This window comes from Miscanthus floridulus, chromosome 18 (genome assembly GCF_019320115.1).
Source record: "Miscanthus floridulus cultivar M001 chromosome 18, ASM1932011v1, whole genome shotgun sequence".
NCBI lineage: Eukaryota > Viridiplantae > Streptophyta > Magnoliopsida > Poales > Poaceae > Miscanthus > Miscanthus floridulus.
Genome location: NC_089597.1, coordinates 106,055,571 through 106,082,257, shown reverse-complemented (window position 1 = coordinate 106,082,257; position 26,687 = coordinate 106,055,571). Strand labels below are relative to the sequence as shown.

Here is a 26,687-nt window from a genome sequence, read left to right as displayed (position 1 = left end):
ACTTGTCCACATATTACATATAAGTTGTTCTCAAAATTGTTCGACTAATTACTCCCGCGGAGGGAGAACCATCTCTTTCAGATTGTCTGCCAGGTTTTTCGCAAGGGGAGCAACCATCTCCTCCATTTCCTCTAGCTCTTCATCCTCATAGGTGGACGGGAAGCCTTCACTCATCACCTTCAGGTTGATTTCCTTCTCGGAATGAGCATGGGCAACGGTGAAGGCCTGGGTGATCCCGGCGTGAAAGGCACTCTCCTCAAGCTGGCCCACCCGAGTCGTGATACCTGCGACACAAGCCATGAGTGGGCTGGTCTCCACCGGCTCCGTCACATTCAGGGCATTAAGGACCACCCCGACCGTAGCTTGCAGAAGATCATGCTCATCGCTCTCAACCTGAAGGGCCCTTCGTGCATGGGCAGCCTCTTTTTCCAGCTTAACGGCGACATTTTCAGCGCTCAACCTTTGGTTCACCGTGTCATCGAGCTCCGCCCGGAGAGAGTGGACCACCTCGATGTCCTCATCCACCTTCTGCTGGAGGGCCGTGGCCCTACTCTCGGCCTTTCGCCGGAGGTCCCACTCCATCTCCAGCTCCTTTAGGACTTCGCCGGTCTTCTCATTGGCCACGGCATTCCTCTGCAGCAGCTTGTCTCGCTCCTTTTGGAGCCTGGCAATCTCCTCCCCATCCAGCTTGGACCTCACCGACAAATCCTCAAACATCCCATGGGCCTCCTCCTCGTCTTGACGCGCTTGGGCCTCCTGCTCCTAGGCAGTAGCAAGCTGTGCGGCCATGTCTGCTCATAGCCGGGCCTCCTCGAAGAGGCGATCCCACTCCACCTTCTGCTCGCGGAGGAATCGGGATTTTTTTCGGCTACAAGCAACAAGAACCTGAAGAGGAAGAAGACTGGAATTAGAAATGCGAAAACACAAAAACATGCAGAGAAAGAAGAAAATCAAGCGAATACCTGGGTAGTAGGAATGACAATTTCACGTAGGGCTCCTCTGGCCTAGTCCAGGGCCTCCAGCATGGTCAAAATTCTGATGTCAAGACCCTCCCGCTCCATGCTCTCAGAATGATCATCGAGCGAGAACAGAGCTGATGTCGGGTCCTGGGCGGCCATCCACTGAAGCGGCGGCTCCCCCGCGCGGGGGAGCGGCTTCCTCCCGACAAAGGGGCCGGGGGTGGCTCCCTCCTGACCCAGTGCAGCACCACTGCCGCACTCGAGGACCCTCCGGCTGGACCCACCTCCGTCTGGGCCACTTCGAGCGCCACGGGTGGATCCACCTAGGCCCCTGGTGGCGCGGATTGCACTACGCCCTCAAGCGCCACCACGACCGTGCCCAACTAATCCTGGCTTGGCGCGGTCACGACCACCTCCACCGGCGGTATGCGGCCCTCGGCCAGCTGTTCCATGTCCGCCATGGAGGAGGCCGCTCGCTCAGTAACCTCCGCGGGCGTGGGCACCACCACAGACGCCATCGGGTCAGCCAACGTGGCCCTAACATCGGCACCACTCCTGCTCGAAATAGGGGTGACTCTAGGCGACACCATCTATCCCACTTGAATGGCTAGGCCCTTCTTGGGCGCCAGCCCCAGGGGGTGACCCGTCCGCAAGAACCTACACGAAGGTAATAACCATTAAGTCAAAATAAAAAAAGGAAAAAGGATGAAAACAGAGGAATCAGCAGCTTACGTTGACGTTCTCGGCCAGCGGAAGCGTTTTGGGGACGGATCCCCAGATCCCTGCCCCGACTCATCTGGGCGGGACCGTTTCGAGCCTACCCCCTGCTCCGAGGCAGGGGGGCTCACCTCGTGGGGCGCGGCACCAGAGCCACTCCCCTCCATCATCTCACAGAGCGCGACACCAGAGCCGGGCATGGCTCCAGTGCCACTCCCCTCCCCTGTCTCCCCGAGGTTGGTAGCGGCAGGCCCGCTTTCCTCCACCCACCGGTCCTCGGCCGGCACGCCGTGCGAAGCGGTGGACTCGTCGGCCTCCACCGACCTTGCCGATTCACTTCCCTCCGCGTGGAAAGGGAAGGGTCCCTGCATGGATGGGTGGCCACTTATCAGTGTGTCCTCGTCCTCTAGGACATCCCAATCCACGCTGATAGCTACCTCATCATCATCGTCATCGTCATCATCGTCATCCTCACTGCTCACATCCTCCCCCCGATCCCGTGCCTCCTGCTTTAATCGTTTCACCTTCTTCATCTCCTCCCTTGCTTTCCTGTCCCGCTCGGCCGCGAGTCGATTCGCCGCCGCCATAGCCTTGTCCTTTGGTAGCGGAACCGGACTATCCTTAAAGACTAGCCCCCTTGGCTAGTCCCAACATCACAAAAGCAAGTATTAAAAAAGGGAGATTTAGGAGAAAGAAAAGAGCACGGGAGAAGAGGGCTTACAAATTCAAAGAACCCAGGTTCTGGCTACATTGGGGGATGACCGGGCACCAGATACACGATGTTGAGGACCCTGCCTGCGGAATCCTTCGTCAGCTCCGTTGCCTCCTTGATGCGCTGTGCCACTTCCAAGAAAGGGAGCGCCTCGTCAACAAGCACCGTCCCCTCAAACGATATCCCAGGCATCATCCGATGCAGGGGAAGCACGCGCACCATCAGTGGCGCCACCCTCCTCGCATGATAGGCGCCGATGATCCCTGTTCCCTTTACACCCTGATCCTTTAGGGCTTGGAGGGTGGAAAGAAGGTCGGCGAGATGTTTCTTGTCTTTGGACTAGACGCCCCAGCTCCACGACTCTGGAGCATCTACAATAAGGCGTCCAGTATACCTTGGTAGGGTGGCGCTTGCATCATCCCTAACATAAAACCACTGCGAGTGCCATCCCTTGTTGGATGTCGCCAAACGCATGTATGGGTAACCCCTCGACCGGGTATGGCGTAGATGAATGCTGGCACAACCCATCGGCACGTTCACATCTTTCCCCCCAATCTTCCTCTTCGACAAACTAATATTAAAGAAATATTGCCACAGATCAAAATGGGGATCGATCCCCAGAAAACCCTCGCACAGGGCAACAAACGCTGCCATGTGTTAAATCCCATTGGGAGTTAGATGTTGTAGCTCCACCTCGTAATAATCCAGTAGCCCCCGAAGGAATCTATGCGCGGGCACCGTGAATCCCCGCTCATGAAAGATGGCGAAAGAGACAACATACCCTTCGAGCGGCACCGGCTCACCCTCGTCGCCAGGTAGCAGCCACTCCTGGACGGCGGACAGTGGGCGGAGAAGGCCACGGTGAACGAGGCCCTTCAAACGCCGTGAGGTGATGCTAGATCTGCCCCACAACTCCATTAAAGCAATGGGGGAGGAGGGCAGGCGTGAGCTTGATGATGGCTGCAACACGAGCGCAAGCTGGTCGATGGTGACGATACGGGCGTAGGAGGCTAGGGCGATTGGCGGCGGATGTTTTAGAACGCAAAGGCAGGGGAGCGAAATACGGAACCTTGGGGGCGAACCCCGTGGTTTTATAGGGGGCGACGGACACAAGAAGGGCAACCGTCCGCCTCGATCTCTAGGCCTGCCACGCGCGCCACCACGTCACATCGCGGGACACGCGCCCGCAGTCCCTATCCTCTCACCCCAAAAATCTCGGTGGCTCTGCCTCGCCTGAGGGCTCAGGGCTAGTCTCCGTCTCGCCCGACGCCTTTAGGGCAGGCTCGGCCTCGCCCGAGGGCTGAGGGATAGATTTCGCCTCACCCAACCTTGGAGGGGCAGGGTCGGTCTCGCCCAAGAGATAGGGATTGGTATCCGTTTCGCCCAATGACAAGGAACGAGCCTCACCCTGTTCCATATCTAATGACTGGATTCATCTTACCTGACCACTTCTCCTCGTTCCCTCAAGATGATAGGGACAGGGCAAGACAAGACGTTCGGGTCAACCATGGCTCCAAGAACCATACCCTGCGCCTTGGTAGGAAAAGTACTGCCAGGAGATGACGGGACAGGTGCTTTAGACCCTTCTGGGCATCGCAGGGCCCAAAAGGTTGTACAGGTGCGTGCTCCTCACCCTGTAGAGTTGTAGGCGCCGCCTTCAGCCCTTGGACACAGAACCCGACGAAGATATACGACAATCGCTACGCTCCAGAAGAAGATTTACTATCTCCATGAACGACGGGTATTCTGTCACCACGCTATGGATCCGAGGGAGCGGCGCCCGCTTCCTGACCCCTCAGGACCGCCAAGTCAGAAGGTCTAGACCACGGCATTACTCTGGACCCCGACCCCTCGTCCCTCCGATGAAGACTCACAAGAACCAGAAGGCATGCGGAGCAAGGCTGGGAAAGGCCAATAAGTCAAAACCACTGTACTATAGCCCATACCCTGTGTAGGGCAGCATTCTATAATCAACCTGACATTCTATAGAGACATCGACAGTGTTGTAGGCACTTATCTTCCTTAGCACTCATCAGAATGAAGGACCAGGCCAAGTAGATGTGAGCCACAAGATTAGATAAAACCCTCATCCTTGTAAAGCCAGCCCCTTCATCTATAAAAGGGGATGCGCTTCTCCCATAAAGGAAGGCCCAAAAACAACAAGACGATGCACACATACGCACAGTCAAGCTGCAACGAAGCTCTTGACCTCTTTTCAACCTTTCCATCAGAGACTTGGGACCAGTCCCTCTCTCGATCGTTTGTACCCCTTACTACAAACCGTTCATGGTGCTAATAACACAAGCAGCAACAAACTGGATGTAGGGACATTCGGCCCGAACCAGTATAAATCTTGTGTCCTTTAGCACACCATCCGAGCCTAACGCGCATTACTATAAATTTACTTGCCGGTGCTTGTACGAAACACCGACAACCTTGAAGGTAAGGGTCTCTATCCTATAATTGTTTGGATCCCCAAAGGTGATGGGTAGATTGATCTGCCTAAGTGGCATGACCTACTTTATAGGAATGATGCCATGAAAAGGCGCTCCGTTCAATTGGATACGCGATAGGTCGATGCCCATGGTGTCAAGCATTTCGGCGTACATGATGTTGAGGCCCCTACCTCCATCCATCAGTACCTTGGTGAGCCGCTTTGTGCTAATGATCGGGTTGACCATGAGCGGATATCTCCCCAGTTGTGGGACGCTCTCTGGGTGGTCGGTCCGATCAAAGGTAATGGCAGACTTCGACCATCGGAGGAAGGTAGGCGCGGCTGGTTCGGTCGTATAGACCTCGCAACGCTTGGAGTCATAGGTTGCCGACCCTCCAAAGATCATGAGGCGGCCATCCAGCGTTGGAAAGCTATCGTCCTTCCCCTCAGCATCATCCACGGACGGCTTGGGGTCCTTCCTATGCTCCTCCTTGTTGGAGCCTCTAGAAAAGAACCGCTTTATGAGACTGCAGTCCTTATATAGATGCTTGATGGGGAAAGCATGGTTCAGACATGGTCCTTCGAGCAGCTTCTCAAAGTGGTTTGAGGTGCCCTCGACGGGCTTCCGACCCCCTTATGGTCGACGGCGACCACGAACAAGCCCTTGCACTGCTGCTTGTTCTTCTTCTTGTTGGGACGGTTGGAGGCGCCTTCACCGGCGTCCTTGTCTCACTTTGCCTTGCCCTTGAGGCGGTCAAAGATCGCTCCAACCGCCTCCTTGCTCGAGGCATGGCTAGTGGTGATGTTGAGGAGCTCTGTTGACATAATATCATCGGCAGTCCTCCAAGGGGTATCCCACGAAGGTAGATTGATCAGTAGAGAGGCGTGTAATAAAGAACAAGAAGGCAACAGAGACACACGAGTTAGATAGGTTTAGGCTATCAGTATGACGTAATACCCTACTCCTGTGTTCTGTTGGATTATATTGGCTATCGTATGATATTGCGTGAGTTTGGAGGGGATCCCTGCCCACCTTATATAGTCTAGGAGGTAGGGTTACAAGTCGGTTAGATATGAGAGATAACTAAAAGTAATAACAGATTATAGGAATCAAGGGATCATATATATCCTAACAGATCTCGTAGTATCTTTAGGATATCTTCCTAGTGTCTTATGGAAGGCGCCAAGCAGAGTCATGCCACGCAAGGCTTCATCTTGTGGGCTAGGACACCCCTAGGGGAGCAGCCCATGTGGTCTATCATGGTATCCAGGGTCATACCCCCCGAGCGCCTTGTACCCATTGTGCAATGCCGTCTTGAGCTTATTCGAGCAGGTGTGAACAGAGCCGAGCAGTCAAACTCAAGGTCCGACCACCGTGATGAGTTGTCGAGCAGTTGTGAGCAGTTGTCGAGCAGCGTGAACCATCGCCGAGCAGCATGAACCATCGTTGAGCAGTGTAACCCAAGTATGGCTTGCCATAAGGGTGTAAGGAGCTCAAGTTTAGAATAAAAAATTTCTTCGTAGTGGACCAAGTGTGCCCACTTAGAGTCCAACCACAAGAAAAGGAGATAGTCTTCTTCAACTTTAAGAGGCATAGAGTCTTCTAGATTAAAGCAAACACACTCACCGCAAGGTGAAGTGTGCCCACTTAGTCCTCGAGCCAGACAGTAGATGACGTAGTCATGCGGTGCCAGGGTCCAAAGTAGAAGAATAGTAGAAGACCAGCCAAGCAGGCAGCCAGTCCCCCGGGCGTAGCCCTGAAATGAGAAAAAAACACATTCACCACAAGGTGAAGTGTGCCCACTTAGTCCTCGAGCCTGATAGTAGATGATGTAGTCATGTGGTGCTAGGGTCCAAAGCAGAAGAATAGTAGAAGACCAGCTGAGCAGGCAGCCAGTCCCCAGGCATAGCCCCAAAATGAGAAAAAACACATTCACTGCAAGGTGAAGTGTGCCCACTTAGTCCCTAAGCCTGAATGTAGGTCACGTGGTCACGTGGTGCTAGGATCAGAAATAGCAGTCAACTGAAGAAAAAATCCCTAGTGCAGTGAGGAACCGAGACGTAATGCTAACGTAGTCCTCGAGCCACGAGAGAAAATCTTGGAGAAAACAAATCATGGAGAAAATACCGGAGTAATGGCTATATAGTAGTAATTACTAAACCATAACGGTTGGCGGAGAAGTCGGCGAATATTCGGTGAGCCATAACAAATTGCTGAGATAAATCAGTGATACGGGCCGCAGTTGCGCGAAAGCCCAGGTAACAGCCCTTTTTGTGTTGCGGAGAATTTGGAGAGGCACAAACCGCGGGAGTGGTTTCCCAAAAACCCTCAAATGCGAAAGGGTGGGGGTGCTTTATAACTGTGTCGCCACACCCCCACGCTCCCACCTTTGCCACTTTGCCATTTCATCTTCCTCCTTAGAACTCGCATTTCTAGATTCACATCCAAGCACGCTTCCACCACTAGTCCCCATCCAGATATGAGAGGTGGCGCCGAAGAGGGGAGCTATGAACCTAAAGAAGGCAAGCCTAAAGAAGGCAGGTGCTAGAGCCAGCCATGATGAAGAGTGGGTGCCGTCACGCATGGGGAGGCAGAGCTTGACAGATTGGTGGAGGCGAGCGTTCTTCCTGACTGCGTCACTGCCGAATGGTGGCCAGCCAGTGGTGAGCCCTTCCCAATGCCTCACACTGATGAAGTAGTGGTGTTTGAGGATTTATTTCTGGCGATGATTAGGATTTCCTGTTCATCCTTTTTTGAGGGATCTGTTGGAGTTCTGGGCACTTAGTCTATGCAATCTCCACCTAAACACCATCTTGCACAACGCAATCTTTATCCACTTCTGCGAAGCGTATTTGGGGATTCTTCCACACTTTAACCTCTTCAGACACCTGTTTTGGTTGAAGAAGAAGGGCGGCAACGGTTCTAAGGTGGTCGGCGGAGTGTATCTTCAGTAGTGTGATGGAATGGTGGGCGAGTACCTTACTATGCCACTGAACATGTCGCTGAAGGGGTGGAATGCCAGGTGGTTCTACATAAAGCAGAGCCATCTTATCATCCATTGCGATGCCGACCACATCCTGGAGAGCCAGAAAAGCTGGTCGGAGAGGCCAAATAGTGCTGATATAGAGCAAGTGAGGGAGCTCCTTGGCCTAATAAAGGGCGTGAAGGCCAACGGTGGACTAGTAGTGGCGAGCTTTATAATGCGCCGCATCCAACCCTGCAAGGAGAGGGCCCATGCGGGTTTTGACTTTAAGGGGGACACCGACGGCACCCGAGAGAGGTCGGAGACGCTGTCGAGACATGAGGTTGTAGAGCAGGCCGCAGAGCTATTCGCTCCATTGGACTCGTTTTAGGTGTTGGGGTAGACGAGACCCTTTAACTTCACGAATCCGCCTCCTCATGTAACTATCTCAATTGTTTGTTCCTGATCCTTTTAATCCTATAGCATTGTCGAGCAGTGAACTGATTCACTTATGGGAAGATTCATTCATAGGAAAGAGCGGTGTACTTCTCAGGCGTGCCGAGGGGTGATTGGCCGCAGGCAGTAGTTGCCCGGCCACCAGCACAGCCCGAGGTGGGAGCCATCAGCGCCTCATCAGAGTCTGAAGGCACGGACACTGGTCGGACGGAGAGTCCACCCCTAGTATCGGAGAAAGTCTGGAGGAAGAGGGCAGCGGCAAATGAGCCAGCCCAGAAGAAGAGAAAGATGGTGGGTGCTGCTCCCCTCAAGCCGGGCAACATCTCGCATGGCGGTGACCAGACCACTCGGACGCGGAGTACCGCGATGTCCGAGTGGTCGAATGACGATGAAGTTCCGGTGGCTCCTCCACCGAGCATGAAGGCACCTCCGCACAGCATGTGTGCAGAGGAACAATCTAGGGGAGGGGAGGAAGTCCCCCAATAGCAGGTGAAGGGAGTCCCCGAGTAGCAGGTAAGGGGAGTTCTAGAGCGGCGGGTGGAGGAAGTCCCCGAGCAGCAGGCGAGGGGAGCCCGGGAGCGGCGGTCGGAGAGAGTCCCTGAGCAGCAGGCGAGGGGAGGCCTAGAGCGGCGGGTGGAGGAAAGGCCGATGGTAGAGACCGCGGGACCTCTACCCTAAGACGCAGGCGTCGACCCCAAGGCCACGACTAGGGGCTCGGGTAGGCAGCGCCGGTTCAGAAAAATCTACTAAAAAGCCGCTACGTAAGTACCCTTGCCTTGGAGTTTTTTGGTTGTCATTTCCTTATCCTTTTTTGGTGATTGATGAGCTGATCTGATGCAGAGTGAGGCATACAGAGGATCTGGCCCCACCCGCCCAGACTGATGAGCAACCGAAGGCTAGCCCTAGGGCAGAGGAGATGCTGGTGGACCCCATTTCAGAACCCCCGGGTGCTCGGTAGCCTATGGAGGAGTCAATCGCCGCTACTAGCGGACTTGGTGGCAGCGAATAGTTGGTGCCGATGGCGGATGGTTCAGCAATGATTCCCGGGGCAATAGCGAAAACCACCGGGTCTTCAGCGGCGAATGCAGGAGATGCTGGTGTCGCGCCTGAGTCTAGGGCAGCGAAGGTGGTGGCGCCCAAGGAGCAACCAGCGCCCTCCGAGGTGTCGTAGGGCATGGTCGGACCCACTATCTGACCCTAGAGCCCCTCGGTAGTGCCTCCAGCCACGGCGGAGGAGGATGAGGTGGAAGAGGTCGAACATGAGGAGTCTCGACCCCAAGCTATCTAGATCCTCCATAGACATGGCGACGAGGTGGTGGTTGTTGAGGAGGAGGACACCACTAGGGAGCTAAGGAGACTTGAGTCCGCCCTTGCCAGCGTGATGAAACAAATCAAGGTTAGTACTGCATCTTTAATGTTCATCTTTGATGTTAGAGATTGTTCTTCTTCATAATCTTGGCATTTTTTGAAAGGGATAACTCGGACTGCCAAGCAACGGCACCAGCTGATAAAGAGGATGGAGCCCCTTGGTGAGGAGAACGATAAACTCAAGGAGGTGATGAACCTGATGGAGAGAAACATCTAGAGGGCCCAGCGCGAGCGAGACCTTGCGGAATCCAACGTGCGGGACCTGAATACCAGAAGGGTGTCCTATTCAAGCAGCTGGCAACCATGTCCGAGCAACTACATGGCAAGTCTAAGCAGCTAGCCACTGTCTCTGAGCAGCTATCGAGTGCTTCCAAGCAGCTAGAGCGCAAGTCCGAGCAGCTCAAAAGTGTCTCTGAGCAGAGAAAAGGTATGGCGTATCGACGAACTTGCTTTGCATTGCTGAATTATTATTGGTGATGACGACCTTTGTACTTGTAGAGCAAGATGTAGAGCTCGGGTAGCTGCGCCAGACCATCGAGCAACTCCAAGAGGAGAAGGCGAAGGAGTCAGGGCAAGCAGACAAACTAGCCAAGGAGCTAAACGATGAGTACTTCTTGGTTGGAGTTACTGTTGGAGTGATATCCTTGCCTGATAGAACCTTTTAATGCTTTTAGACTACCATCGGAGGGTCAAGGCATAGTTTGATGTGCTGGAGTAGGAGGCCAGGACCCAAAGGGAAAAGTTTGATGCTGTAGTCACCGAAGTCAAACCAGTGCTCGACTGTGTTGACTTAGAGGCAGCTCCTTAGCCCGACGGTAGGCCACCGTGTTCAGACACCATCATCTAGAGGTGCAAGGCGGCATGGGAGAATTTCAAGGACTTCAACCATGACGCCATTGTTACTGCCATTACTCACACCCTTGCGGTGGTTCGGTCCCACTATCTAGCCATTGACCGTCAGGCGATAGGGGCTAGATTTGCTGAAGGGATGGGCGAGGCGGAGCACCAGCAGCTAGAGGATGAGGTGGAGGGCGTGGCAAAGAAACTAGCCGGCGACATTGACCTATTCGGCGAGATAGACGGCGATGGTGAAGTTTAGTGATCTGCTCAGAGAATCATGCTATATTAACTGGAGAAAGTAGTTAGAATGTGCAAGGGCGCAAACAGAGATTTATGTATATGTATAAATGCTGACATGTGCATGTTTATGCACTTTGTAATGTTGCGGCGAAGAAATCATTATAGTATTAACCCTAACGCAATTGTAAACAGTATAAGTAGCATCCGAGCAGTTAGTTTGTTACTGAAATCTTTGGCCTTAGCTAGCCCATAGTCCATAACGTCAAGCGAGGAGCCCATGAATGTGTAGGAGGAATAGGCATGACCAAGGAACCGTAGCTGACTACCCATAACGTAGAGCGCGGAACCCGTAGCATGTGTAGAGAGAGATTGGAGACTGGGTCTTCTCCATAGAGAACAGAGCGAAACATGTGCTGCTCGGTGGTTGGTGAAACAACTTGGAGATATACGTAGTATTAGTGGCATCCGAGTAGTTAGTTCTTCTACTGTGCTCTTGGCCTTGGCTAGCCCATAGTGCATAACGTCGAGCGCAGAGCCTGTGCATGTGTAGGAGGAACATGCGTGACCAAGGGACCACAGCTGACCACCCATAACGAAGAGCACGGAGCCCATAGCACATGTAGGGAGAGATCAGAGACTGGGTCTTCTCCATAGAGCGTAGAACAAGACATATGCTACTCGTTGATCGGCGAAATATCTTGGAGATTTGGAGAAAAGTGGTCGGCGGTTTGGAGAAACTTGTTCGGCGAAATACGTTGGAGATTTGGAGAATTGTGGTCGGCAATTTGGAGAAACTTGTTCGGCAAAATATGTTGGAGATTTGGAGAAACGTGGTCGACGATTTGGAGAAACTTGTTCGGCGAAATACATTGGAGATTTGGAGAAATGTGGTCGGCAATTTGGAGAAACATGTTCAGTGAAATACATTGGAGATTTGGAGAAACATGGTCGGTGATTTGGAGAAACTTGTTTAGTGAAATACGTTGGAGATTTGGAGAAACGTGGTCGGCGATTTGGAGAAACTTGTTCGGCAAAATACGTTGGAGATTTGGAGAAACATGATCGGCAATTTGGAGAAACCTGTTCGGCGAAATTCATTAGAGATTTGGAGAAACATGGCGGAGTAGTTATGGCGATCCCGTAATGGAGTTCGTTAAGGAGTACCTTAGAGCTTGGCGACCGTAAGTGGAGATTAAATTGTAATGGAGAAAATAATGGAGTCAAATTACGGTGACCAAAACTTTATCCATCATGAAGTGGAGAATACATATCTAGAGCATTTCAAGGATAGAAACGTATAAGGCGCTCGATGTGCCATGAGTTGGGGACATCAATTCCGTCTAAGTCACGTAGGTGATAAGACCCTAGTCGGGTAACTTCTTTGACGATGTAAGGCTCTTCCCAGGGGGAGAAGAGCTTGTGCATCCCTTCAGTTTTTTGTTTTCTACGGAGAACAAGGTCGTCGACAGCAAATGAACGACCTTTGATGTTGTAGTTGTTATACCTCTATAAGCCTTCTAGATATTTGGCTATGTGGACATAGGTGATCAGGCGTTCCTCCTCGGCCCTATCGACGTCCTCTGTCCGAACAGTTGTGGCTTGCTCTTCATCATAATTTTCCACCCTAGGTGCTCGGAAGGCAATGTCCACTGGTAGTATGGCTTCTGAGCCGTAGACCAAGAAATATGGAGACACATCGATGTTGTGACTAGCTTGAGTGCATAGTCCCTAGACCATAGCTAGTAACTCTTTGAGCCATCTGTCCAGATGCTTTTCTTCTTTCTGATATAGCCTCTTTTTGAGGGCATCAAGGATCATGCCGTTCGCCCGTTCGACCTGGCCATTGGCTCTAGGATGGGCAACATAGACGTATTTAATGGAGATGCATCGGTCTTTGCAAAAGTCCCAAAAATGATGGCTAGTAAACGTAGTTCTGAGGTCGGTGATAATATTGTTCAGGAGACCAAATCTATGGATGATATCCTCGAAGAGCTCGATTGTTTTCTTTGTAGTAACCGAGACGAGCGGTTTATACTCAATCCACTTGGAGAACTTGTCGATGGCGATGTATATGTACCAGAAACCACTTGGCGCTGGCTTGAAAGGCCCGATCATATCCAGTTCCCAGCATGCGAAGGGCTAGGAAGCTGGGATGGTCTGCAGTTCTTGTGCCGTCACGTGTATTTGCTTAGCAAAAAATTGGCATCATTCACAACGTCGGACAAGGTCTTCTGCATCAAAGATGGCCGTGGGCCAATAAAAACCAGCTCGGAAAGCTTTGCTGACCAGGTTTCTCGAGGCTGCATGGTTGCCGCAGGAACCAGTGTGAATTTCAAGAAGTAGCTTCACTCCCTCTTCTTGGGTGATGCATTTCTATAGTATCCCTTCCTTAGCACTTTTCCTCATTAGGTTGCCGTCCACTAGCATGTAATGCTTGCTTCGATGAATTAGGCATTTGGTTTTAGTCTTGTCGGTGGGTACTTCGGTGCTGGTGATGTACTTGATGAACTGTTCCCTCCAATTGGCAGTCAGCGAAGGTACCATAAGTACCACCTGCTCGGCGGGGGGAATTTCCTGAACTTCTTTCTCTTCCTTAATGGATGGCACCAAAAGATCTTGAACGAAGACCCCTGGTGGATTTGCGGCGCGAGAGGAGCCTAACTTGGATAGGTGGTCGGCGAGCTGATTTTGATCTCGTACCACGTGGTGGTACTCGATAGCGTAGAATTTCCCTTCAAGCTTCCTGATTTTCGATGCAATATGCATCCATCTTGTCACTGGAGCAGGACCAGTCTTTGTTGAGCTGGTTGATGACCAGTGTGGAGTCCCCATATACCATGAGGCATTTGACGCCGAGCTCAACAGCTATACGGAGTCCGTGGAGACACGCTTCGTATTCGGTGGCGTTGTTGGAGGCCGGAAAATGTATCCAGAGAACGTATCGAAGTTTATCCTTGGTCGACATAATGAACAGAATGCCTACACTAGCACCGTTAATGTTGAGGGCGCCGTCGAAGTACATCACCTAGTGCTCAGGGCAAGTGGCGGCGATGGGCTCTTGGATCTCGGTCCACTCAGCGATGAAATCAATGAGCGCCTGTGACTTCATGGTAGGCCTGCTTCTGAATTTGATGGAGTAAGTGCCAAGCTCAATAGCCCATTTGATGATGCAGCCATTGGCCTCTTTGTTGCGGAGAATGTCCCCTAGAGGGAACTCGGTGACCACAACAATCTTGTAATACTCGAAGTAGTGGCGAAGCTTGCGCGACATGATCAGAATGGCATATAGCAGCTTTTGGACCTAAGGATAACGAGTCTTGGGCTCATTAAGGACCTCACTGATGAAGTATACTAGACGTTGCACCTTATAGGTGTGCCCGGCCTCCTCACGTTCGACGACGATGGCTATGCTGACGATGCGAGAAGTAGCGGCGATGTAGATCAGGAGAGTTTCATCTAGCCATGGCGCCGTCATGATCGGAGGCCTTGTTAGGAATAGCTTGAGCTACTTGAAAGTTGTGTCCGCCTCCTCTAACTAGGAAAAGTGCTCAGAAGCCTTGAGGAGTTTGAAGAATGGAAGTCCCTTTTCACTAAGGCGCGATATGAAGCGGCTTAAAGCAGCTATGTAGCCTATAAGCTTCTGTATATCCTTGACGCATGTTGGGTGTTTCATGTTGGTGATGGTAGAGACCTTGTTAGGATTGGCTTCAATGCCACGTGCGCTGGTGATGTAGCCAAGAAGTATATCGGATGGAACTCCAAAGATGCACTTTGAAGGGTTCAGCTTTCATCGGTACCTTTTCAAGTTGGCGAACGTTTCTTTGAGGTCAGCGATAAGAGCATCGGTGGTCCTGGACTTGATGACCACATCGTCCATGTAAGCTTCGACGTTGTGGCCGATCTGTTGATCGAGGCACATCTAGATGGTCCTTTGATAGGTCGCCCTAGCGTTTATGAGTCCGAAGGACATGGTGGTGTAGCAGTATGCACCGAAAGACATGATGAATGATGTCTTGATTTGGTCTTCTTCCTTGAGGGAGATCTAGTGATAGCCGAAGTAATAGTCGAGGAAGGAGAGCAGTTCACAGCCAGCGGTGGAGTCTACAACCTCATCTATCCGAGGTAGACCGAAGGGATCTTTATGGCAGTGTTTGTTAAGATCAGTGTAATCAACACACATTCTCCATTCTTTATTCCTTTTTTGAATGAGAACAAGGTTTGCTAACCACTCAGGATGATACACAACTAGGAGCCATTTTATTTCTACCCTAATAGCCTTCTTCTTGTCTAGTGCAAATCGGTGGAGTTTCTGCTTGATCAGTTTGACGGTCGGTGAGACATTCAAGGAGTGCTCGATCTTCTCCCGCGATACCCCAGCATGTCTATAGGTTTCCAAGTGAACACGTTGGTGTCGGCACGTAGGAAGGAGATGTGCACACTTTCCTATTTGGGGTCGAGGTGAGCCCCAATCTTCACGGTCTTGGAGGGGTCGTCTAGGCTGAGGCCGACCTCCTTGGTTTCCTTGGACTTGGCAGAGGTGCGAGGAGGCTCTAGTGATGGGATCTCTAGGTCATCGACGGGCACTGTCTTGGCATCGGTAACCACACTGGCCATCTGGATGGAGAGGTCGGTGGCTTCAGTGAGGAAGAGACTCTCTGTCTTGTAGGCGTAGGCGATGGATAGGTTGCCCCATAGGGCCAGGACTCCTACAGGTGAAGGCATCTTTAGCACTAGATAAGCATAGTGCGGTATAGCCATGAACTTGGCCAGAGCTGGCCGACCAAGTATGGCGTGGTAGGCGGTGTTGAAGTCGACGACGTAGAAGTTGATGTGCTTAACGCGGTAGTTGATTGCCATGCCGAACAGTACTGATAGGGTGATCTCTCCAAGTGGTTTGGATGCCTTGCTAGTTAGCACACCCCAGAAGGAGGAGTCTGAGGGTGTGAGATCTGTTATCCTAAGGCCCAACTCCTTTAGGGCTCCGGCCAAGAGTAGATTCAGAGTGGTCCCACCGTCGACGAGCACTTTTCTAAAAAGCACTTTCTGGACGGTTGCGTCAAGGACGAGGGGGAAACGCCCTGTGTAGGGGACGTCCGCCCACTGGTTGGCCCTGCTAAAGGTGATGGGGACCTCGGACCATGGGTGATAGCTGGGGTTGGCGGCAGCATCTTCTAAAGTGACGGCGAGCACCCGCTGGGCGGCGAGCTTCTGTTCTCTTTTGCTCTTGGTGGAGGCGAGGCCCTCGAAGATGGTGGCGACCACCTTGTCATGGTCCTAAAAGGCATTGTTATTGCCCCTAGGTGGTCGGTGGCCTCCGGCTCCATCATTGGAGTCATCGTCCAGCTTTATGTCCTATAACTCCTTAGCCAAGCCGAGGCAGTCCTTCATCTTATGCTTGGTGTTCTTGTGGAGAGGGCACATGCCATCGAGGATCTTCTTCTACTACTCGTCGTAGTTGCGCTTGGCACGAGGTTCATTAATGGCGGCGACGATGTGGTCTAGCCGGCGGCGGTGATTTTGACCAGACTTGGGTCCTTTTGGCCGATCACGGCCGCTGTCATGATGGTAACTACGGTCATCGTAGTGGTGATCGTTGTGGCTTCGGTCATCGAGGCGGTCATCATAACGGCGTGTTGGGCGATGAGTGCCCATATCCTCATTGAAGCGCACCTTGGCTTCCTTGATGTTGGCATACTGGTTGGTGGTGTTGATCATCTCGCCAATCCCTATGGGCGGCTTGCGATTGAACTTGGAGAGGAGCTCGCGGTGATGGAGTCCCCGGATGAAGGCGTTGATGACCTCAGCTTTTGTGATGTTGGGAATAGAATTCCTCATCTCGGAAAAGCGTATGATGTAGCTATGAAGGAGCTCGGACGACTTCTAGTTGATGCGGTTGAGATCATGCTTGGTGCCCAGCTGAGTACACACAGCCATATAATTATTGATGAAGACTTTTCAGCTCTTCCTAGGATCCGATGGAGTTTGGGGCAAGGCTTGTGAACCAGTCCATGGCGGTTGGCGTGAGCATGACAGAAAGATAGTTAGCCATGACACTGGTGTCTCCTCCGATGGCGCAGACGACAGTGGTGTAAGCCTATAGCCACTGTGTTAGGTTCATCCTTCCTTCCTAGGGCTCGACCCTAGTGATTTTAAAACCACGGGGTCACTAAAGTGTTCAGAGCACCCTCATGAACCCTTTGGGGTTGTCGACGCCATCGTCTACAATGTTGCCGGCATTGAGCGGCTCGAGAGTTGAGTCTAGGTTACCGTACTCTTGCTCGTACTCCTGGCAGCGACGTACTTCTTCTTCATGGCGACCGCAACGGCGTTCATCGATACATCGTCGTGCATCTCAGAGATTGTTGAGGTGCACTCAGATGTCCTGGTCGACCTCCTAGTTGTGTTGGCAGTGATGTTCAATGCGGTTGCCCCTAGCTCCACCCTAGAGGGGTTGCCTGTCGTCATGGTGTTGGTCGGTGAAGCGACTTGGGTGGCAGTCGGATCTTGGCGTGGCTGATCGGTGAATCGAGGTTGTGGAGTATGAAGGTCTCTAATCCTGGTGGATCTCATTGACCTGACAATGCATCGCTTTAAGCATGGCGACGACCTTGGCGACCTCGGGTGTCTACGGGAGCCAGGTGAGCTCGTTGATGGCCACTGCCAGATTGATGCTTGGGGTCTTATAGACGTTGTGGCCGTCAATGTAAACAAACTCGTCATTGAGATTGCGTTGGAGTGGCCTTCCTTGCGAGTCAAGCTAAGCCTCGTCCATCGCAAGGGTAACCTCGTTTGCTCGGCACTGTGCACGGTTGACGTTTTGGTTCTTGTGAGCGGCATGTTCCCCTCAGTTTCACTGTTCTGAGGGGGGCTATCGACGCTAACGTTGAAGATTGCGCTGCCACAGAACAGAGGGAGAGGTAGTAGTTCGGTGGTGGTTTTGGCGACGGTCTCCGTAGAGCCCTGGGACTCGGAGTCTAGATTCTCCTCTAGGATGGTTTGGAGGGATGCTCCAGGGCATCGGGTGATGTGCAGCATGTTGATGGCCGGTGGAAGCTAGTTGGCGATCTGGTCAGCGAGAGGATGAACATCTCTAACCTAGTTGGCGAATTTGCCCCTTAGGGCATCTTGGTAAGTGGTGGCAGTGTTGGTGAACCTAAAGGGTAGGGCCATAGCCCCTGGAGTTTCCCAAGCAGCCTTCGATAGATCTAGATCAAATGGTGATCAGTGCTGAACCAGAGTGTCCAGAGCCAATTCGGCGATGGAGAGGCAATCGGTGAGCTTTAGACAAACCCGATCGATGGATGCGATCAGATCATCATTGATGATCTGCCTCCTCTAGTAGCAAGGAAGTAGGCAGTGAGTTGTCGATGAAGGCGACCTCAGAGGTGGTTCCAAGATAGGATCTGCGGTTGCAAGTGTTGGGGTGATCGGCGTAGAATCGATCTGCACTAGCTCGATGAGCTCTCCGACTTCGTCAGTGTTGATGATCCATGAGATCAATCTGACCATGAAGATTTGGCCAGGCTATGGGAGGGAACAAAGAGCCTATGGATCGTATCATCTTGTTTGATATATAAATAGCACGCACTCCCCTACCTGGTGCGCCAATTGTCGACAGAATATTATCGACAGCCCTCCGAGGGGTATCATACGAAGGTAGATTGATCAGTAGAGAGGCATATAATCAAGAACAAGAAGGCAATAGAGAGTCAGAGACATACGAGTTAGACAGGTTCAGGCCATCAGTATGACGTAATACCCTACTCATGTGTTTTGTTTGATTGTATTGGCTATCATATGATATTGTGTGAGTTTGGAGGGGGTCCCTACCCGCCTTATATAGTCCGGGAGGCAGGGTTACAAGTCGGTTACATCTAAGAGATAACCGAAAAGTAATAACAGATTACATGAATCATGGGATCATACGTATCCTAATAGATCTTGTAGTATCTTTAGGATATCTTTCCAGTGTCTTGCGGGAGGCGCTGAGTAGAGTCATGCCCCGCAAGGCTTCATCTTGTGGGCTAGGCCGCCCTTGGGGCACAGCCCATGTGGTCTGCCATGGGTATCCGAGGTCGTACCCCCACAAGCTCCTTGGTAGTTTGTGGGCCCTTACGTCCTAGCTTGTGAACCAAGGACTCACAGGTGGTCCTAAATAGGAAGGCTCCTATGACATCGGCGTCGGCGACGTTAGGCAGCTCATTGCACTGTTGGGAGAAGCGCTGAATATACCCACAAAGAGTTTCCCCAGCCTTCTATTGGTAGTTTTTGAGATCCCATCAGTTCCTAGGATGCGCGTATGTGCCCTAGAAGTTTTCCACGAAGATCTCTTTCAGGTCCGCCCAACTTTAGATTCTGTTGGGCGGAAGGTGTTCCAACCACATTCCTACCGAATTGGCCAGGAACAATGGAAGGTTGTGGATAATGAAATCATCATTATCCACTCCACCGGCTTGGCAGGCAAGCCGATAATCCTTGAGCCACAGTTCAGGATTTGTTTCCCCGGAGTATTTTGGGATGTTGGTCGACGGTCAGTACCGTGGTGGAAAGGCGGTGTTGAGGATGTGTCGGCAAAAGGCCTGAGGTCCCGGCAAGTTAGGGCTTGGGCTTCAGTCCTCGCCGCTTTAGTAGCCTCTGCCATGATGAGGGTGGTAGCCATGGCTGGCCTCCTCCCTAGCGTCACCATGGGCACACCTAGGGGCATCAAGGGTGTCGCGCGTGTCATGATTGTGGCCAAGACGCTCTTGCACCGGGACCACGGTGCATGACCTATCACCTTGTTGTGCCTGGTGGACTAATGCGTCCATGTTGGGTCACTCTAAGGGCGCACGCTGGTTGGCGTCGAGCTCACGTCGTTGGGACAGCGAGCTCTCGGCCTGTTGCATCGCTGCATGCTCGAGTAGCATGGGAATCTCACGATGGGATCAATGATTCTCGGGCTTCGCGGGCCCTGAAAGCCCCCGAAGCAAGGCCGCACAGCAGCAATGTTCTAGCTCACCCGATGAAGTGTGGGAGGGCTTCATTGTCCTTGATGACCCTTCGGTTCACATCACGGGCCACGGTGCACGCATGCCCCGCCGTCTTCATGGCGCTCGATCTCTTGGTCGAGCTCTGCGTATTCCTGTTCGAGCTGGAGTCATGCTTCCTTGAGCTCTTGGTGCTAGGCCTTCAGCTACTCCACCCGCAGGCTAGGTGGGGCCCATGCATCCCTCTCGACCTCATCGTCGAGGTCGTTCATTTGGGTAGCCTCTCCCTTGTGGATGCTTTCGATGTGTCCCTTGGGGGTACCTATCACGAAACATTCATGAGAAGGGTGATGACTCCCCTTGCTAGAGTTAGAGTCAGAGGGCGACCCCGATTCTCCTGTGAGAAGGTTGTGGAAAGATTCTGTGATATATTCGATCATCCCCATGAACTCGTCATTTGTGGGGGATGGAGGCGTGCATTGTGCCATAGGGTGGCCAACGGTCTCTACGGTGCTGCAGAGACCGGACAGGAGCAATGTCGGGGCGCTCCGGGTGAGGTATTCTGGGGTGAGCGGCTCTCCTCTGGCAAGCTACATCATGACATTAGCGAACGAGAAGGTGAGGTGGCGCAAGTCCTCCCATGATGGTCGGGGTCCTAATAAGGCGCCGAGCTGGCGCTCTAGCCTCCTGTAATCAAAGTTGAGGAGCTGGTCGCTCCTGGGGGTACGGGCCTCCGATGCATGTAGCTGTAGCTCCTCAAGCACCTCGGCTATCGTGTTGAGGCCGGTGAAGTGGAGAGGTTGGACGATGGCAGGAGCCTACACCAACCCTCCCTCCATCGTGATGATGAAGTCTAGGTTCCCGAAGCACACATGCATGCCCAGGACCTAGCTGACGCCGTGAATAGCCATCCAAGGCCTGGTGTGGATGTCGAGATGCGCAAAAAGGCCCCTACCTAGCATGCCAACTGTCGGTGTTTTGAGTTACCACCGATGAGTAAATTTCTAGTATTGCGTGTCTACTCGGATGGTGTGCTTAGAGGATACGATGTTTATACTAGTTTGGGCAGAAAGTTCCTATGTCCAATTTGTTGCTGCTACTCATGTTACTAGCACTGAAAGTTTGTAGTAGGGGTTACAAACTTTTGAGAGAGGGAAAGGATCCCAAGTCTCTGGTGAAAGGAGTGAGTGGGTGCTGAGAGCTTGATCGTTGCTTGGCTGTGCGTTCGTGTCGTGCTCTTGTGTGAATTTGTATCAAATCTTGATGGGTCGATCGGTTTGGGATCCCCTTCTTGGGGTGCCCTGCTTTCCCTTTTATAGGCCAAGGGAAAGTGTAGGTTATAGCGGAGGAAAAGGAGAAGAACGAGAGAGAGGAAGGCCTCCAGAATCCCTGGGTCCTTCTCCTTCATGCGGGTCCCACCAACCCTGTAGATGTCAATAGGGACGGCTCCATGTCGTGGTCCTATCCATCACTGGCGTCATGCATAGGTGTCATCCACCGGTCATGGCGCTCCACTCCATCCTGGCAGACGTCGTGGTAAACTGACGCGCCTGTCAGTGTTCGTACGAGGGTTAGGCAGAACAGCACTGGTACACCCGATGCTATTCTTGATGTGAATCCTCAGGTATGGCCTGTTGTGGTCATGGGTTACATTAGGGCGTGCCGATCTCTTCCTTGGTGTTAGAGTTTTGACCCAAGGCCATACGCTTGGACCTGGAGTGGTTGGCGGTGGTATGGGTCTCCGTCAGGCGAGACAGAGCCTGCACCCAAGGGGTCTAGCGAGGCGGAGCCCGCGGTCTTAGGGTCGGGCGAGGCAGAGCACAAACCCAAGGGTCGAGCGAGGCGGAGCCTGTGGTCTCGGGGACAGGCAAGGCAGAGATCATAGCCTCGGGGTTGGGCAAGGCGGAGCCTGCCCTCGGAGGTTGGGCGAGGCAGAGCACATGCACCTAGGGGTCGGTTGGAGCTATAGGCGTGCTCCTGACTGCTTGGTTGAATCAATGTTGATGACTATTAGCTCCTCCTCTTTGCATACCCTAGTATTGGTCCCTGACAACATGACAACACAATGAAAACTCCAAAACTAGACAACATTATTCATGAATAAACCAAACAACTTGCAAGTCATGGAGACTACTGAGTGCAACGAGGCCACTTTCCCTTCCTCAGGGTATCGGGATTCTCCTCCATCACTACTTTCGCTCGGCGCACACGCTCAAGCTTCTCCTCCCTCTCCTCCCTGTACGTAGCAACATGCCTCCTTTCCTCCTCTTCCTTGTGCTCCTTTTCTGCAGCCACCTCTTTGCGTCTCCTCTCGATCAACTCCTTGTCCTCTGCCTCCCACCGCAAGAGTTTCTACATCCACTCCTTGTCTTCTGGCTTGATCTCGGTGTCGATCCACTGCTCAAAATCACAGAGTGGTGGAGGGGTCTGCAATACATTTAAATGTTACACACCAAATAAACTATGCATGACTTCATATGACACAAAATAATTATTACACAACATTAATTTTCCACCATCTTGTTAATGCGGTGCTGACGAAGTGTAGGCTCAAAGGCAAAATTGGCACACATCCAATACCTCTACCTATACGTGTCCTCTTCATCGGACTTCGTTACCTTGCAAGGATCACCGCAAAAGCACATGGGCACCGGAACACCACTAGGCAAAGGCAATGGGTCAAAGGCATTTCTAGTCATCTTGCCATAACTACAAATAAACCAATTTCGTTCTAAGAACCGAAAGCAATGACCATTAAACCATAAACCTAGGGTTTTCCATTTGTTGTACATAAATAAACCAATAACATAACATGATTGACAGAGATTACCTTGGTTTACTAGCTTTACCACGCCTTGGCATCCTACTGTTACATAATAGAAAAAATTAATAATCACTTCAAACAATAAGTACTAACGTATTTAGGGTTGCAAAATACACGTAATATATACCAAACCAATGCGTAAAAAATTAGGAGGGGAGAGAACATACCTTGCTCTCGAAGATCTATGGATCAAATCCAACTTTCCAAGGTCAAATTGCTCGATTCAAGAGATTGGACGGTTTAGGGAGAGCAAAAACCCGAGAACAAGGAGGAAGAAATGAAGGGAGCCTCGGCCAGGGAAACCTTGGCGTGGGTTTTGAATTCGAGCTTGGCGCCATGGATCTTGGCTCCAAAGTCGGCGCCGAGACCCATGGCTCTGAGGTCGGTGCCAAGATCTGTGGCTCCGACCTCGGCGCCAGGGTCCGTGGCCCCGACCTACCTGCCACGTCAGCGCCACTTGGATGCCCTGTCTTGCCTAGCCAGGCATCTCGGCGCCATGTCCTATGGCGCCAAGACGTGTTACCTCGGCGCCGTAGGCAACGGCGCCGACTCCCAGGGTTCAAAGATCAGTTTACGTCGTCCAGGGGTTAAACGCAAATTTTCTTTAAAAAAGGGCCAAAATGCAAAAAATCCATTTTATTTTCAGCCTGATATCATCATTTTGGGTGTGCAAGTTGCAACAGAGATTCGAACAAAAGCACCAATGCTCAAGCTTGTCTGAGGCGTCACACTATTGCTTCCTAGTACTCTGATCCTCTGGGCCACATGCTAGGGTACCTTGGGCAACTTCTGAGGCACATGCAAATGTTAAATTGTTCAAAAGAAAATACAAGATTGCTCCCCCTTTTTTTCATACAGACTTGCTCATGCATGTTTTTTATAGTAAATTGTAAAAGAGTAATCTATTCTTAACATGCAAATGAGGAAGGTAGACAATAGTAGTTGCTTTTTCTGTTCTGAACATGAAAGGATCAGCCATATGTTTTCTGAATGTGCAAGTGGGAGGGTGTGGGGGGTACGACCCCGGATACCCACGGCAGATCACATGGCTACGCCCCTAGGAGTGGCCCAGCCCACAAGAAGAAGCCTTGCGAGGCACGACTCTGCTCGGCGCCTTCCGCAAGACATCATGAAGATATCCTGAAGATACTACGAGATCTGTTAGGATATGTATGATCCCAAGATTTCTATAATCAGTTATTACTTTCCGGTTATATCTTAGATCTAACCGACTTGTAACCCTGCCTCCCGGACTATATAAGGCGGGCAGGGACCCCCTCTAAAATCACGGCATATCATACGATAGCTAATACAAAGCGACCACAGGAGTAAGGTATTACGTCATACTGACGGCCTGAACCTGTATAACTCATGTGTCTCTGTTGCCTTCTTGTTCTTATCCCGCGCTCCTCTACCGATCAATCTACCTTCGTGGGATAGCCCTCGGAGGACTGCCAACGATAATCTGTCGACAGAGGGTATTGCTGAAATTATGGGAATGAAGGGAGTGGTCAACTATGAATTTTATAGTTAAACCTTGGTCAGCCGACAAAAAAACATATATGGTGTATTTGTACCATAAAAGTTTTATTCAATAAAATCCAGTAGGGGGCAACCCCTACTGTTTCATAAAAAAAACATATATGGTGTACAATATGCGCACTTCAGCGACCCTGGCTCAGCTTGCAGCAGTTATGGTGAACTTTGACTGCCATGTTCAAGCAAGGCTCACAATCTCGCTGAAATTCTTGAAATGTAGCATTTTTCGTTGGGCCAATTTTTTTTTGTATCATTTGAATAAATTCGATTGAATTCATCTTATGCCCTAAAATTGCACAAAACTGCCTTACAATGGCCCTCTATATCGCATTGACCCATAGAAGCTATAAATTTCTCCTAATTCATTCTATTTCCTTACTCCTACAATTGACGTAACTAGCATAGGCAGCTCGCTCACCGTTAGTTTGTCATATTATCACTACTACACTTCTGCTATATATTGTGTTATTTTTTTTGGTGTTATATAAATTAATTTGTGATGTATGGTAGGTTAGAGAGTGTTTCTCATAAAATGGTGCTAATTTTTTTTAAAGAAAACTCATTTGAATTTGACCCGATATTTCTAAAATTCCCAAAATTTCGAATTTATCATCGGGGGGCGATTTTCTTTCAAATATTATAAACCCTATGTTCATGAGCTGCAGGGATCACAGAAGGACGCGGCGAGACAAACCGGAGAATCTGGTGACCTGGCTGGAACAACTACTCTGGAAGTCAGTTATCAAAAACATAAATACACGACCACGCAGATGATGGTTGATCTGGACTGGAATGAGCGCATACACAGAACTGCAACGCACTTGGGGTTTGCGTCTATATGGAGAGCTCTGTAAAGTTCGTTCGACTACCCTTCTTGAGACTATAAGATGTTTTCAGTAGTGGTGGGTTGACTTTTTTGACTGTAATATCTGGGAGAAATGGGCATGTAAATGTTTCACATGACTTTGTCCTCCTGATTGCAATGCACACGTGGACAAGGCTCTATGCCTTGTGGAAGTGGAAATAAAAATTCGCAGCCTCTTCATTTCGGCTGGATTGGCTTATAAGCCATGGCTAAAAGTACTGTTGATTGATTTGGTGTGAGGGAAAAACACTATTGACTGGCTGATAAGCGGTAAACCAGATACAGGCTGCCGAACATACTATCGGTTCCTATAGCCCGGTCTCTACTCACGTCACTCGATGATGTGACATCTAACTGTTCTGTTGCCGTACTAGCTAATCTTTTGCTCCCTTTATTCTCTGAAAAAGCTGAAAGCAGCAGCCAAATCAAACGAGATTAATAAGTCACAGTATTTTCTAACTTGGTTATGATTATTCATTCTTTTGTGTGGCTTTTGGTTAGCTATGATTCTGGTTACAAAAATGTCTAGGCATGAATGATTGCTTTAGGCCTTATTTAGATGTGTATGGATTCATCCCAATCCATATGTGTTGAAGTTGATTAAAATGAAATTAAACTAAGTTTCATTTCATTCCACTCCAATAATATGAATTGAGGTAAATACACGTGCATCCAAACAAATCCTTAGGGGTCCCGAATACCCCACCTGAATTTGATTAATCAATGGCTCTTAAACAGCCTGATGGTTCACAAGAGTTTGTTACGTGGCATGCTTAGCTATTACATAGCGTTAGCCAACACAGAGCACCATTTGGAGGATATATCCGCCTCATCACGCGGCAGCCGGACAGCCCATAAGTGTGCCTCGGATTTGCACGCGAGAGGATTAGAACCTGTGACAAGAAAGGAATCGTTTGGTTCCTAACCTTGTCTGCTCACCCAAAACTGAGTGAGACAAAGATTAGTGTGGGCAATACCTAATTATTTCTATACCGGCTATGCCGGGTCTCCTGAAACCACTTGGCCGATCAGCTCCATTTTCGGCTGAGGAGTGAGGACGCTGCATGTGCGGCTGGCAATGCTACCAGATGCTGCACTCTTTGGCAACAGGTTCTCTGCCTCGGCACTCCACTGGTAGTAGTGGACTAGTGGTAGCCCGTCCTCGTACGTCATGGACCAGGACTCGGCTAGTACATGACACAAGAGGCATGCAGATGCAGAAGACCAAGCTCTGAAAACGCGAGATTGCTTATATGAAAATGCACGTCGGTCAATAGATTAGAAAGTGGAAAACAGAGCAGGAAATGCTGCCTGTACTACGCGTGATCGATCTCTCATGACATGAGCACGTGGAAGGAATCATGGAAAAGGCCTCAAATCAAATCATCAAAGTGGCAAATCTTGAACACAGAGTCGATCGCAAAGAAAGTACTAGCAAATCTTGAACACTGAGCATTGATCCCCACTTCTTCCCAAGTGGATGAGCAAAGCATGCAGTGCTGCAACTAGCAGAGGCTGTGGCATGGCATCATGTAGTGTAGATCTTTTTTTTCTAACCTTTGAGATGAGAAGAATAAAGCACCAAGGTATTTTCAGTTATCCGTCCATGTTCATTGTTAAAGGAGCAGGTCAGCAGTCACCAGTAGGAATTGGATATTAGTGGACACTTCATCTATTTGATTAGAAAAAAAATGGTAATAATGACGTTGACCCATCATTCGTCATTATGTGCGCCTAAAAAAAATCTAGACGGAACTGTGGAGTCTGGAGTCTGGATGGCGAAGGCTTTGTCCGTGCATTGGGT

At 50.8% G+C, this 26,687-nt stretch overlaps 1 pseudogene; it reads right to left on the bottom strand.

Moving 5' to 3' along the window:
• Positions 1-22,517, bottom strand: part of LOC136524322 (uncharacterized) — a 71,317-nt pseudogene extending 48,800 nt beyond the window's left edge.
• Between the last annotated feature and the right edge of the window lie 4,170 nt (positions 22,518-26,687).